General features: G+C 39.7%; 1 protein-coding gene and 1 long non-coding RNA gene across 5 annotated transcripts in view; both read right to left on the reverse strand.

Moving 5' to 3' along the window:
• Positions 1-5,587, reverse strand: part of slc8a1b (solute carrier family 8 member 1b) — a 151,293-nt gene extending 145,706 nt beyond the window's left edge. Inside the window, exon 1 of one of the 4 annotated variants that reach the window (XM_081616396.1) lies at positions 4,855-5,587. The gene's annotated coding sequence lies outside the window, so the exon portion shown is untranslated. The remainder of the gene's footprint in view (positions 1-4,854) is intronic. The other 3 variants (XM_008428820.3, XM_081616395.1, XM_008428819.3) reach the window with 3 other exon arrangements.
• Positions 5,588-11,021: 5,434 nt separating this feature from the next.
• LOC145555219 (uncharacterized) lies at positions 11,022-12,440 on the reverse strand. The gene is made up of 3 exons (XR_014091318.1): positions 11,987-12,440; positions 11,675-11,811; positions 11,022-11,564 (listed from the first exon to the last, which is right to left on the reverse strand). It is a non-coding gene; the product is annotated as an uncharacterized LOC145555219 (long non-coding RNA).
• Positions 12,441-15,257: the final 2,817 nt, after the last annotated feature.

Raw genomic sequence — 15,257 nt, forward strand, 5'->3', positions numbered from 1 at the left:
TAAAAAGCAGTAGCACCATATGCGGGGTCTATAGTCCTCCACACAGCTGTTCAGGATTCGATTCCAGACCCCTGAGCACTTGCTGTGCGTCTGCCCTTCTTCCTGTCAGAAAACTAATAAATAAAAGGCCACTAGCTACACAAAAACATTTTAGATGAGATGCATTTCAGGGCAACGGTGAGTGACATTTAAGTTAAAAATGCACCTCATAAGGACCGGATCTAAACCTGAAAACATAAATCCAATCCTAGCTTTGGTGAATGACCGACACCACCATTTCAAATTAGTTACATGTTGTGGGGGAAAAAAAACATCTTAAAGAAACTGCTTTTATACACGAAGATGAGCCCAATTTTTTCTCCTAATTGTAATCCAACAGTTAATTGAAGTCAACATTGCATGTTCCTTAAAATACAATGGATTTTTTGGTCATCTGTGTTTAAACGGCTTAAAGATTTTTTTCTTGATTCAGTTTAGATTGCCAAGTCAATCAAAATTTTTATTACACCCCTTGATAAATTATTTTGATTTTAGATATTATATTCTGAAAGTTGAATTCCTAAAGTAAGTTTCTAAAATAAAAATACAGAAAAACATTCAACATCACGATAAAATGTAAAGAACATCCAAAAAAAAAAAATACAAAAGACTATTTACACTGTGAGGCATCAAAATGAAATGGAAAAGCGGGATGATGAGCTGTTAACTGAGTTAATCATTTATAGAGGGGACCGGCAGAGGGCAATGGGGTCAGAGGCTTCAGATGTGGTCTGCTGTCTTTAGTGATAAGCTATATACTTTAACTTATCCAAAAAAAAGGAAATTGACAGATTAACATGATCCAAGCAATATTGCTCAAATCACACCCACTTCATGCGACTTTTTCATATTGGTTTTGTTGAATACAGAGTGTGGATTCTGTGCGTTTTATTACTCTTTAGGTTGAGTTTGGATCAATTTACAAGAGCAAAGACCAGATGATTTCAATAGTGCATCAAAACCACTTGAGCTCTGAGATTGTTCTTTAACATTCTTCAAGCAAAGGTGCAAAAAGGTCTTTAGCAATCTACAATGCTGGATAAACTTCTGAAACTTCATCTCAACATTTTATCTGGTTCATTGAAAACAAAATCATTTTGTTTTGAGACTCCAAATGAATCATCTGGCATCAAATACATACTGGATTCGCAAGGTAGAGACTTAAATAACTGACCATTTGTTGTGGTAATCAAGACATTTCTTTTAACCAAAGAGCAACACTTCTTAACTGCTAATGGGCTGTTAAAGGAGGATACTAGAACATCAATAAATGCTTTTGAAATAGGAAGCATTTAAGGTTATTTCTTATATGTATATATTTCGCATACAATCTTTTCATCATCCTAGCTTTGAAAGTGGATTTGTTGAGGAATACATGACTGCGGGAAACATTTTCCCCAGCTGGATTCAACATAGTAAGTCTTTCTTGTTGCAGATTACATGAAGCTACATCATTCACTTCCCGACAAAGCGGAGCGACCCATCACATAGTTTGAACTTCCATTTCGATGTTCTGGTCGGACATTTGCCTGATGACCAGTTCAGAACCAGAGGCGAGAGCAAGGAGAGGCCCACTCTATTCAGCCGATAACCTGACAAGATTGTTGCATTATGGATGAAAAAAAACAAAAAAGTCCTAAATGAATTAGGTCAGTAAATGTGTCAAAACCTTGAGTTCTAGGCTGGACATCAATCAGCCGTTTCCATGGTGCATATTTACATTTATAAGGGTTTAGCGTAGCGATGAACTCAGGCTGCTCCAACAGATCTTCCCTGATTTAAAACGACACCTGATCTTGCCAGCAGATTTGTCCTCCGTGAAAGGATAAAACTCCTCTTGCTGCGCCTCCATCAATTCTAACCAGGTCAGTCACCGACTGACTGTTCAGGAATTGGCACACGGATTTCTCCTGAGCTAGAAACGTCTGACTCCCGTCCTCGTCTGACCCCGCTAGAACGACAAATGGGTTCTTTTTATCATTTACTCCAACCTCATTCAAGAAGCTGCCGAAGAGAAAAATTAGCCCATATTTTCTGTAAACACTCTGATGAGGGTAATATATCCACTCACTCTGTTTGTCGGGGTTAAAACGAGTGACGTTTGCTAATCAAAGATCTGCTTGGTTTAGTTCGGTGACTCGTTTCACTGTCGTGACGTACAGTACTCCTTTACATTCACCAAAACTAACCCCATGATGTTAGCCAGTGACCAAAATGTAAAAAAAAAAATTATAATAATAATTTTATAAAAATAGTATGACTTATCCTCCATCTTAAATGAGTCAGAGTGGTTTGGAGGAACCATGGTAATGTAAGCTGTAACATAAATGCGCTAAATTTGACAGAGGATTTTTAGAAGTGAGGTTGTGTGAAGTCATCCGTATTAGTTCCCTTTCCTGTAGTCAAAGTATTTTATTTAGAGTTTAGATGAAAGAGTGGTGGAAGGCTGTTCAAGTAGATCTCATATTTTAGCCGATTCTGGTCATTTAAAAGGACTTTTCACCGCAAAATGTTCATATGCCTTTGGCTCTGCAATGCTAGTTCATCTACCTGCATTTCAAAAGTGACTGCTGGCAAGTTTTTTTGTGTTTATTTCCCTCTCAGCTAAACAATTTCCATGTTCACCAAAGGTAGACTGTGAGCTGTATACCTGTTCAGACACCTGGCTGCAACTCAATCTCCAGGAAACTGCAGCATCGCAAAAAAAAAAAAAGAACAATCAAAGAGAGGGCAGGGAATAAGGGCAGGATGTCACTTGAAAAATGTCAACATGATTACAAATTCAAAAGTTTACAACACCTCTGGTAGAATCAGGAGCAATACAGCAGCAGCTAATGGCTAGATTATGGTGTTTTATGATTGTTTTTCAGACATAAAAAAAAACCTAAAGCGATATCTTTTCACTTCAAAGTTGCATGAAAAGGTATGCAACTAAATAAATATCACTTATTTTTTTAAAGTGATATTTTAAATCAGATAGGGCGCTAGCTAGAGCTAACTGTTAGCTTTACACTGATCTAAGATTGTTTTTAAGCAAACTCTGAAACTACCTTTGCTTACAAAGAGAATCCACGTTTGATTTTGCGATCGACATATTTTCTTAACAAAAAAAAAAGTTAAAAAATGGGTTGAGAGCAGCCTGCAAAAAGTTTGTATAAATAAAAATTCCAGCGTCGGCCCTATGTCAGCTTCCTGTAAATCAGATCATTCCATTTGCTGTGAGCTACGGTTTAATAAGGACCTTTTGGCATGGTGCATAAGATAGTCGAATGCAAACTGAAGCACGGCTCCTACGGTTTCTAATTTCCTTCATAGCCTACATAACATGTTGTGTTATCGTCTTAAAAACCACAATAAATCTCTGCTTAAGCATTCATTTGCCACTGTCTCCTTTGACCAGTCAGTTATTGCACTGCAGTGGCTACAAGCCTAGAAAAGTTGTGATTACAACCTCTGCTAGTTTAAAAAAAAAAATAAAAAATAGAGAGAGAGAGAGAGAGGGAAATGAGAGGAGAGTTGCTTGATGTCGAGCCACCCAAAACTCCCAACACACAACTAGAAATGAAAGCAGCTTTTAATCATTTGGGAACTTATCAGATCCCGTCTCACTGCCTGAAACGAAGCATGGCTGTTGCTTCACGAGACCTTCGGTTCCATCAGCATCCCTGCTGTAAAAACGGCTATAAACGAAGCAGATTCAGACCCCTGGCACCATTTCATTCCTTCCCGCTCCCCGTCATAAATAAATATTTCATACTTAATGGCTGATGTCCCACAGTTGCTCTGTGTCATACCCATAAAAAACTGAAGTCAGCTGAGAGAAACAGAAAGAAAAAACCTTGATAAACAAAAGAAACCTGTATGTAGAGTCATATCTAGGCAATTAAAGCTGGTTTGACTTTAATGATGCACAATCCAGGCTTCACTCTAAAATGTATCATCTAAAAATCTAATTTTTATTATTATTTATCTCCAAATTCAGCTGATTCAAATGAGCCCATTCATACTTCCGCTGTACACACACACACACGCGCGCGCGCGCACACACACACACACACACACGCACACACACACACACGCACACACATACACGCACACCTGATGGGGGACGAAAGCGCACTGGCACACCAACAATAGCCCCAACTGAATACGCCGGTGCCGTTTGGCGCAAAGGATGCAAGGCCCAGCAGGATTGCGCAAAAGTGCCTCCCGGTGCACATCCGTCCGTTCCACTGGTTTAACGGGCACTGCGCATGTTTGTCACACAAACTTCCACACTGGATGCCAGTAAAGGAGAGCGCGGCGATCCGAACGTGATCTGAATCCTTAACCATCTCTCTATAAATAGGTGAGGCAGGAGGATGGGCTTAAAGGGGGGTTCAGAAGAATGAATGGGATAACAGGGTGGAAATTAAAAAAATAAATAAATAAAAGCTTACTACAAAGCTGTCTACAAACGAGAAAGGCTTTTATTTTCTTTTTCTGTATTCTTTTCAATTCACAGATGAAAAGCGCAGCTTGGCGAGTGAGGATGGAGTGAGGGAACGCATCCCCATCCAGAGCCATCTGACGCATGGTGCTTCCAAGTCTCTCTTCGGGTCTCCGAGGCTGCCCCCCCCCGCACACACACACACACCCCTTCTTACTTCCAGTTTACTCCACCCCTTCCCCCCACCCAAAAAAAAAAAAAAAAAACTTGCACACCCCAACACAACACCATGGAGCAGACCTGGACCCCCGCAATAATAATCAAATTTAAAGAAAAAAAAAAAGCAGCATATAAAATAAATAAGCATCCAGGAGTCCGTGTCCTACCTTCTCAATCCGGAGTTGACGGTGTTCGTAGTTAAGTAGTAAAACGGCTCTTCTTGCGATGCGAGCAAGTAGGAGTAAAACCAGGAGGCGGTGGAGGAGGAGTGGTGGCGGAGGTGAAGCCCGTAGTGGGGAAGGGTAATGGAGACGCAGGGAGCTCTTATACGCTAGTCAAGACAGCGTATCCAACCACCGAGACGCACAAAGGGAGGGAAGAGTAGTCCGAATTCCCATGCACACTGGGTTTTTTTTTTCCCACCCCTTATTTGTTGCCCTTATCTTTTGCTCTTCTTGCCTACTCCTCGTTTCCATGCAGCGCGACCTGAGTGACCTGTATGATCGGGTGACCGGAGCGGCGCTTCATCAGCAAACCCGCATTCGCTGAGAGGAGGCGCGCGGCGCAGCGGACCTCTTCCTCATTCTTCCCTTCCCGGTTCTCCCCCGGCTCCGAGAAAAGAGAGAGGAGGAGAGCGAGAGTGTGTGTGCGTGTGTGTGTGTGAGAGAGAGAGAGAGAGAGAGAGAGTATCCGTGTGTGCGCGCAGGTCTCTTTCGTCTGTTCCTTCCTCTCCTTCTCACACACACACAAACGCACGCGCGTGTACACGCACACACTCCGAGGATCAGTTCACCCTCCGCCCTCCATTCTTATTTCCTCCCCCTTCCCGTGTTGTAGGAGCCTCTGCCTCACTTCTCAGTCAATATGTCCCCTCCCCGGATTCATGTCCCATCGCAGGTTTTTAGTATCAGTCTGCTGCTTTCTTCGAGAAACCAATTTATTATTCAATAATAAATTGAATAATAATAATAATAATAATAATAATAATAATAATATTATTATTATTATTATTATTATTATTATTATTATTATTATTATTATTTTTAAGCAGTCGTAATTTAGACCAACGCTTATGTGGTTAAAAGCGACCCATGTCTGGTTTTTATATAGTTGTTGGGGGTTACGCTCATAAAAAGATACACAAAAAAGAAAATTGCCGCCACAAATCTTAATTGAATTCGGCTGCCGTCCACTGACATTTTTTACGCCCAACAAAAAGAAAATTAAGCCGTCCATACCCCTTTACGAAGCTGCATTTCATATCGCGAGTAAGGTCCAATGTTAAAAAAAAAAAAAAAAAAAAAAAGATGGCAAGAAACACAAATGAGGGGGGAAAAAATACTGATATTCAAATCAACGGCTTACAGAATGTACTATTCCGGTTTGTTGATCCTCAAGATAAACAGAACTTCACACACGTTTAGTTCTCTGCTGTATTAATGTTTGCTTCATGTCTTAAACTTTGTATCCCAAACCCAACTGCTAGCTTTACTAAAAACGATGTGCAAACATTACCTACAAGCTAGCTAGCGGCTGTGATCTTGTTGAAAAATAAAAACCAAGCTAACAAGTTAATGTACCCTCTGTATTTCTCATGGACAAATTTGTCATGTGTTACTGATTTAGTAAAGTGGAACTCATTTTAGAGACTCATTTAAGTATTTCAAGCTTTTATTTATTTCTTGCCATTTTTTATACTTACAGAAAAATGTAAGCTACGGTGTCACACTCTTAGCAGCTAATTGACTCACAACACCTGCAAAAGATTCCTGAGTTCCTAAAAAGGTTTCACTCTGAGTCAGTAGGCTACACAAGCTAACTGGACAGATGTCCAGAAGACAGTCAGACACCTTCCACAAGGAGGGCAAGTCACCAAATATCATTGCTATAAAAGTCGTCCAGAATGCCAAATCCAAGCATCCAAAGTTGATGGAAAATGTGTCGTAGCAAAAGATGGAGCAACAGGGATAAATTATCTTGGGAATGTTATCTAGCAAAATCCATTAAAGAATTTGGGGGGAGTTTTGTGAAGAGTGGCCCGGATCTGGGGTCAGAGCATCAAGAGTCTACACATTGGCTGCTAATGTTTTGTTCCCTGTGGCAAGCAAAGCCCGAACCAACATCACAGGCATTTTAACTGCCTGTAATGTTTATGCTCAGTGGTTTTTGTACAAAAAAACCTCCATTCTTAAATTTTTCAGATGAAAGTTTGCATCTTATTTGGAAATAGTGATCCAAGAGTCTGGAGGAAGATTGGGGAGGCACAGAATCTACATCGATTGAACTTCATTCTGATGTTTCCACAGTCGTTGGTAACTTGTCGCGGGTCCATTAATGTTTTGGGGTCCACAGTCATCATGGCAATCTTTCATCATATTTTAAAGCACTCCACACTTTCCTCTACAGACAAGCTTTATGGGGATGCTGATTTTCTTTTCTAGCTTGGACTTGGCACCTGCACAAACTGCCCATCCATCCATCCATCCATTTTCTTGCACCTTTTTCCCTCAGTGGGGTCGGGAGGGGTGCTGGTGCCCATCTCCAGCCAACGTTTCGGGCGAGAGGCGGGGTACACCCTGGACAGGTCGCCAGTCTGTCGCAGGGCAACACAGAGACACACAGGACACACAACCATGCACACCACACTCACACTAGGGCAATTGGAGAGGCATTAACCTGACATCATGTTTGGACTGTGGAGGAAACCGGAGTACCGGAGAAAACCCACGCACGCACAGGGAGAACATGCAAACTCCATGCAGAAAGACCCCAGGCCGGGAATCGAACCCAGAACCTTCTTGCTGCAAGGCAACAGCTCTACCAACTGCGCCACTGTGCAGCCCACAAACTGCCCAATATACCAAAATCTTTTTAAATGGCCATTGTGTTCCTGCTCTTGATTGGCCAGGAAACTCTCCTGCCCCGTATAGAAAATCTGTGACCTGTTAAGAGGAAGATGAGGGACACCAGACCCAACAATGCAGAAAACCTGAAGGCGGCTATTAAAGCAATTTGTGCTTCCTTTACAGCTACGCAATGCCACACTGCATTGATGCAGTGACTCATGCAAAATGAAGCAAGCTCTACCAGGTAGTGACTGCATAGAAATGTATACTTTTTAGAAGTCTAAAATATCCAATTTTATTGATCTTATGCAATGCTGTAATTTCAGAAACAGTTTTACGTGTTCATAATCTGTAAGGAATGGCGGATATTAAAAGGTGGGCTTCCTAGCAAGGGGACAACTGTACATTTTCAAAGTAAGAAAAGCTCTCTTTAAATCAAGGTGTCCTTCACAACTCTCATAATTTATTACATGTAGTTTAATAATATGTACCTTTATAATATTCCCATAATGACTACATGAAATATCTGCATTTCCTTGATAACCAATTGGGGGATAAACATGTAGATGATACCAAGAGTTTATAGAAATTGATATGGAGTTCAGAGTATAATCCTTTCACCACACCTCACTTTAAGGTCTTTGTAGATACACTTGTCAATGAATGAATGAATATACTTTTAATAATCCCAAAGGGAAATTCTCAAGACAATAAACTGGTGATTCAACAAAAGTGAATGTGTTTCAAGACTTTAGAGTCATATTCATTTGCACTTTTGCCACATTTTGTCATATTGCAACCTCACGTTTTAGAGCCCTCTACTGGAAATGTTTAATAGATTTTTGACAAAACAGAATAAAACTAGGAAATAAAAGACACGGTTTAAGATGTCTCACAACTTAAAAATGCAGCACAGATGTGTATTCACCCTCTTCTACTCCAATGCTCTAATAAAATCCATTGCATGAAATTGCCTTCTCTAGGAACCCAACTAATAAATTGAGTTTAGCAGTGTTTATTCTCAGTATGAATTGCACTTCTGGGTGAGACGAAGCATTCAAGAGGCTGCTACGACATGTTGGACACCGGTTCAACATTTCAGAGGTTTCCCACGGGTTGGTCTGGGAAACAACAGGGTCCAGCAAAGCCTTTTAGAGTCAGCATGTGCCAAAAACAGCTGATAAAAGTTACTGCCATGTTTCAGGTGTGGAAACATTCGAAGAAAAGCCAACGGCGACCATGGCCTGTTTTAGTTGAACAAAACTGTTGTAGTTTCAGCAAAATTGTGTGTTTACAAAGGCGGTCCATATCTGCTGATCCGAAGCAACCCTTTACCAAAGTAATTCATCAAAACTTGACATCTGGTGTTGTCACTCTATCCTCCCACTCCTTCATAAAAGCCATTTATGATTTCAATTTGTAAATAATGAAATGAATAAAAAACTTGGTTCATATTGAAGCCATGTTACTTTTTTTTAATAAGTAATCTTCTCATCCCATCTACCCACTTCGGTGTTGATGTGTTTTTTTTAGGGGTGGCTGTAACGTGCCTCCTGGGTGGTTTGTGAGAACGCTCCAGCTGGCTTCAGTGTGCTTTACAAGCTATTTTTCCTCATTCCATGCGCCGAGGTAGTCGACACTTTTGGCCACATTTTATTTAACACATTCTTAAATCCATATAAGGCAACATTAAAAAGGAACACAGTCATCTCACAAACAGCAGAGATTCCACCGAGGTGTTTCCCCCCCACCCCACTTATCAAAACAACAACATCAAAAAGAGTACAAGAGAACCACAAAAATGTAAGCAGAAGGTCTTTGGTGAAAAAAAAAAACGTGTTTCCTGAGAATTTGGATATTTTTAATCTCTAAACAAGAAAGCAGCTGCAAAAGCAGCACCAACACTAATCGCTTCTGGACGTCGCCTCTAACTGCGCCATCATGTGCATTTAGAGCCAAGGTAAACATTTCTGCTGTACAAAACTTGCTGCCGTGAAATATACGAAACCTTTGGACTTTTGGATGACCTATAGATTTTAATGGAAATCATTGATTTACAATCACTATAAGATTTTGGTTATTCATTTGCTTGATTATGCAACTGGAAGAAAAGCCACCTCCTCCTAGTTTCTTGCTAAATGTCCAGACTTGTGTGAATATTGAGTCATGGCTACAAATCCTCAGACTAACAATGCAACTCTCACATTCTAGATATATACATTTCGAAAGCAGTGACACTCGTATGTGTCACTGCTTTCGAAGATCGCACCAATATGAGCCCAATAACAGCACCATTCAATCTCATACAAGTGTCCTGTGTGGACTGATAAACACTTGTGCACTTGAAAAGATGCTTGACAGGAATGTAATCTGACCACCTGGAACAGATATCGTCCTTAAACACCAAATTAAGCAGCACCCTTGATCCATTGCTACCAAGATAGCAATAAAAAGGTAACACACATACTTTAAAGATGCAGCACGACTTAATGTTTCACCAAAACCGCAGCATTTAGATCAACGCAAGTTGTTTTTTTCAGTACACCAGCATACATGGCAACGTAGAAAACAGTGTGGCAGTGGATTTAAGTCAGCCATTGGATGACATCAAAAACGTTAATAATAAAAAAAATATTCCTATCTAAGGAAAAATAAAGTATTTTTGGCAACAGCAAGAGGTCACATACAACCTGATGCCCAGCCTGGAAATCAAAACCTGCAGGTTCTTTGGCATTTCCTGTTCATCCAGATGTTCCTTTCCCATGTTGCTCACACAACTTTGGTAGTTTATGGCGCTCACACATTCACTGCCATCACTGGTGAATCATAAAAGGAGGGAATTTCAGGTATGCTCTAGCCAAAGCTCCGCCCCCTTTTATTAAATCAACATCAAACTGAATCATTTTCCATTTTGATGTGGGAGACCTTCAAAATTTAGGTCAGAAAACAAAAACATATCAAATCAAGCAAAAAATAAAGGATATAACCAATGGCACAACTACACATTATTCAGGTGGATGCGAAAACATAGATCGGCGCCCCCACCCCAGGGAAGGAACGTCAGGGTGAAGGAGCGACGCTCACTCGCTGCTCGCTTCTACTTGATCTATCTGAATCCAAATTCAACTGAAATTGACTCTTAAGTTTACTGTCATATTATGTTGTGCAGGTTAAGTGTCGCATATGTTTGACTAAATTGTCTTATTTAAATTACAACTAATAGTATATTTTAGTATACTATACGTACTTTTTTGGAACAACTTCAAGTGTACTTAGAGTGTACTTAAAGTATACTTTTTAAATATAATATTTCAGAGCTTTATTATTATATTTTGATATAATTATTATATTTTGAGTGTAACAATTCTGTCTCAGAATTATATTCAAAATATATATTTCATATACTTCAAATATATTTTAAATATACTTTTAATATATTAGTAATGTATTTAAATTAAACTTAATTTTTATTTTTTGATTTCCTGCTATTGATAATAAACTACAATTTTAATTACTCGTGAAAGTCCTAATATTCCTACGTACCTATTTTGTAAATGACATGCATGACTACACTACAGTATACTTACACTGTTTTAGGCTACAATTACATGGAAAGATTAATTACACAAGATGCCCAAGGTAATTCAAATATTTTTGTTTTATTACCGACATTTAAAAATTGTCCAATTTTACTCACAACTTTATGAACTTTACATAAATGATCAGTTTACACATCAAAAGTGAACACATGAACATGAAAATTTAAGTGTGACAATACAACATGAAAGTGAGGATCAACGACAGAACATTCCCGTTCACTGCATCTTACAGAATCCTTCAAAAAAGAACAATAGAGCAATTAAACAGAGAAAGCATTTGTATTTAAAGAGAACAGAAAAATGGCAAATAAAAAAATAATACTTACAATTTTAAGACGTTGTGGACTCGCAATGTATGTGACAACATCAGAACTGATGATGATTGAGACCGGATGCCTGGGGTGGAAAAACATTTCTGGGTGTCTTCTTTGCCTGTTTATGTTAGAAGTAGAAAAAAAAATTGTCAGCAATGTCATAGAATCAGTGGATGTTGGCATCAACTATGAAGCTGTTTTAAGTGTGGACTTAAGGAGACAAACTACCTTAAATCTTTCCATCCATGATCTGAACACACGGATCCTTGCAGGGTAGCGAGGGGGGCTGGTGGTGCCCATCTCCAGCAGCCATCAGATGAGAGGCAGGGTTCACCTTGGACAGGTCACCAGTCCATCACAGGGCCCTGAAAGCCAACAACAAATAAAATGTATGAAAGAGAAATGTTAGATTAACAAGGGGAAAAATTATTTCCAGTTACCTTTAAATCAAACCATGTTTATTAAGCACTTAGTGTTGGTAACACAGCAGTTTTTGTTGTTGAAAATGTAGCTAGCTCCTCATTGAAAAAACAAACTTACATCATGAAGACGATGTGGAGGTTCATCCTCAGAGCTGGTTGGTGATCTGGTGGAGTCAGAGCTTCTTCTGAGACAGAAAGTCTTTAGGTTTTCTAACACTTGATTTCTCTGGCTTCCTCTTTCATCTTCATTTGCTTAGACTGCAAACATATGTTGAAGATAAAATCATTGATGAACGAGTTAGAACAACAACCTCACAATATCAAAGTCTCTCTGTCTTGTGGAGCTTAATTAAAACCAGGTTAGTTTATGAATTAAAATATAAGTCGCAACAAACAGCCTCCATGCAGTTATAACATGAAACTGAATGATTACTATTGTAATAATCATACAAGTCACAATACAATTGATAAAATAATTATTTAAGAAACCAACGTAAGTTATATATCTTTACTGCACTGTTTATAATTAAATGAAGATAATTAATAAGCAAACTTACCACCAGCTAGCAACACTTAGCAGCTGCCGTCTGCTAAGTGTGACTTTTTTATTGTATGCAATTTTAATACATAGTAAAAGATTATTAAGGCACTTAAAAATTCATACATATTCATTCATTTTTTGTTCACTTAAAGTATACTTTTATTTAATATATTAAAAGTGTATTTTGGTACAATTATGTTTAAGTGTGTTTTAAGTTCTAATTTTGAAATTGGTACAAGTGTATTTTTAGTATAGGCCTACTTCAGATATACTTATAGGTAGTACACTTAATATTTAGTATACTTAAAGTGTACTTTCACAAATTTAAGTATGTTTGAAGTATACTAAAGTAGACTTTTTTTTTTTCACCAGCAGATGGAAACTGAAACTTTGAATGCCAGCTGGGAAAAAAACTGTGACCAGAGGCAACGCAAAACCCGACCGGAGGCTCGTTGATGAGATCCGTCGCTCTGCCGTAGATACAGCTGTGAATTTCGCGGGGCAGGTTGGAGGAGACGCTTTAATGACACGACACCGATTAAGGCCCGATTGATGAACACGCACATCCGCTGATCTGAAAACAGGTTTTGTTCTTTGGTTTCAATATAGAGTATTTATTTATGCTGTGTAATAACTGTAAAAAAATAAAGGTAACTACTTCACGGATTTCGCCTATCACGGGTTATTTTCGGAACGCAACCACTAAGAAAAACAAGGGTTCGCTGTAAATGAAATGTTTACTTCGTTTTTTTCTACCCAGCCAGCATACCTATGTGGGCCCCATATGGGAAAGAAGAGGGCTGCCAAAATGGGCCCCAAGTGGGTTTGTCCGCGGGTTCCATGGTGGCCCCACATGGATTTGCCCACGTAATTTAATGGGTGCTGACTGGGTTTTGAGTGGGGCCCAGATGGGTAACTTACGTGAGGCCCATCTGTGGCCCACTAGGGTCCTTTCGTGAATTTTTACCTGGGCCCCAACTGGGTCTAAAATGGGCTAGAATATGGGTACAAGTGGGTTTGTCCGCGGGTTCCATGGTGGCCCACATGGGTTTGCCCACGTAATTTAATGGGTGCTGAATGGGTTTTGAGTGGGGCCCAGATGGGTAACTCAGTGAGGCCATCTGTGGCCCACTAGGGTCCTTTCGTGAATTTTTACCTGGGCCCAACTGGGTTAAAATGGGCTAGAAATGGGTACCAAGTGGGTTTGTCCGCGGGTTCCATGGTGGCCCACATGGGTTTGCCCAGTAATTTAAATGGGTGCTGACTGGGTTTTGAGTGGGGCCCAGATGGGTAACTTACGTGAGGCCATCTGTGGCCCACTATGGTCTTTCGTGAATTTTTACCTGGGCCCCAACTGGGTCTAAACTGGGCTAGAATATGGGTACCAAGTGGGTTTGTCCGCGGGTTCCATGGTGGCCCACATGGGTTTGCCCACGTAATTTAAATGGGTGCTGACTGGGTTTTGAGTGGGGCCAGATGGGTAACTCACGTGAGGCCCATCTGTTGGCCCACTAGGGTCCTTTCGTGTATTTTTACCTGGGCCCAACTGGGTTTGTCCGCGGGTTCCATGGTGGCCCACATGGGTTTGCCCACGTAATTTAAATGGGTGCTGACTGGGTTTTGAGTGGGGCCCAGATGGTAACTTACTGAGGCCATCTGTGGCCCACTTGGGACCTTTCATGAATTTTTACCTGGGCCCCAACTGGGTATAAACTGGGCTAGAATATGGTACCAGTGGGTTTGTCCGCGGGTTCCATGGTGGCCCCACATGGGTTTGCCCACGTAATTTAAATGGGTGCTGACTGGGGCCAGATGGGTAACTTACATGAGGCCCATCTGTGGTCCACTAGGGTCTTTCGTGAATTTTTACCTGGGCCCAAGTGGTTCTAAACTGGGCTAGAATATGGGTACCAAGTGGGTTTGTCCGCGGGTTCCATGGTGGCCACATGGGTTGCTCACGTAATTTAAATGGGTGCTGACTGGGTTTTGAGTGGGGCCAGATGGGTAACTACATGAGGCCATCTGTGACCCACTACGGTGCTTTCAGGAATATTTCCCTGGGCCCCAAATGGATGTAAACTGGGCTAGCATGGGTAACAAATGTGTATTTCCACATTTTCCATGAGCGCCCATATGCTGTAGCCCATATGGGTTTAACAGGCCCTGACTGAGTTTTCAGTGGGAGCCAGATGCCTTTTTCCTGTAGGAACAATTGGGTCTTTCTCACCTAACCTGGAACTGAATTACATTAATAGATCTTAATCAACAAACCAAAGTACTAAAATGCTTTAGCACAAAACTTGCGTATAAGAAAAGAGATGAAATATTTATTTGTGTCAAGGCTTTATTTAGTAATTTGAAGTATTGTCAGTTTTTTTAAACTCTTCAATTATAAGAACTTTATTAACACAGAGCAATAATGCCACAACAAGAAATGCATTGGTAAAAAACAAAAAAAGACATTCATATGGCATATGTGAAATACAGAAACTAGTTTAATATAACAAATGTGTAAACATACATCTATATGTAGATATAATTATATCTAGTTATCTATATCACTAGATATCTAGTTATGTAAATATATATTTATATCTATATAGATATATCTATATGTATATAGTATATCTAGATATATTATATCTATAGATATACTATATGTATTTAGATATATCTATAGATATATTATATCTATAGATATATCATATGTATATAGATATATCTATAGATATATTTATATCTACAGATATAAATATATACAGTGCTGCTTGAAAGTTTGTGAACTAGTTGAGTAGTTTAGATTTTTCTTTATTTTTACCATGATTTTATTTTCTAATTACCACTTTTT

Source organism: Poecilia reticulata, chromosome 15 (assembly GCF_904066995.2).
Source record: "Poecilia reticulata chromosome 15, P_reticulata-male-v2, whole genome shotgun sequence".
Taxonomy (NCBI): Eukaryota; Metazoa; Chordata; class Actinopteri; order Cyprinodontiformes; family Poeciliidae; genus Poecilia; species Poecilia reticulata.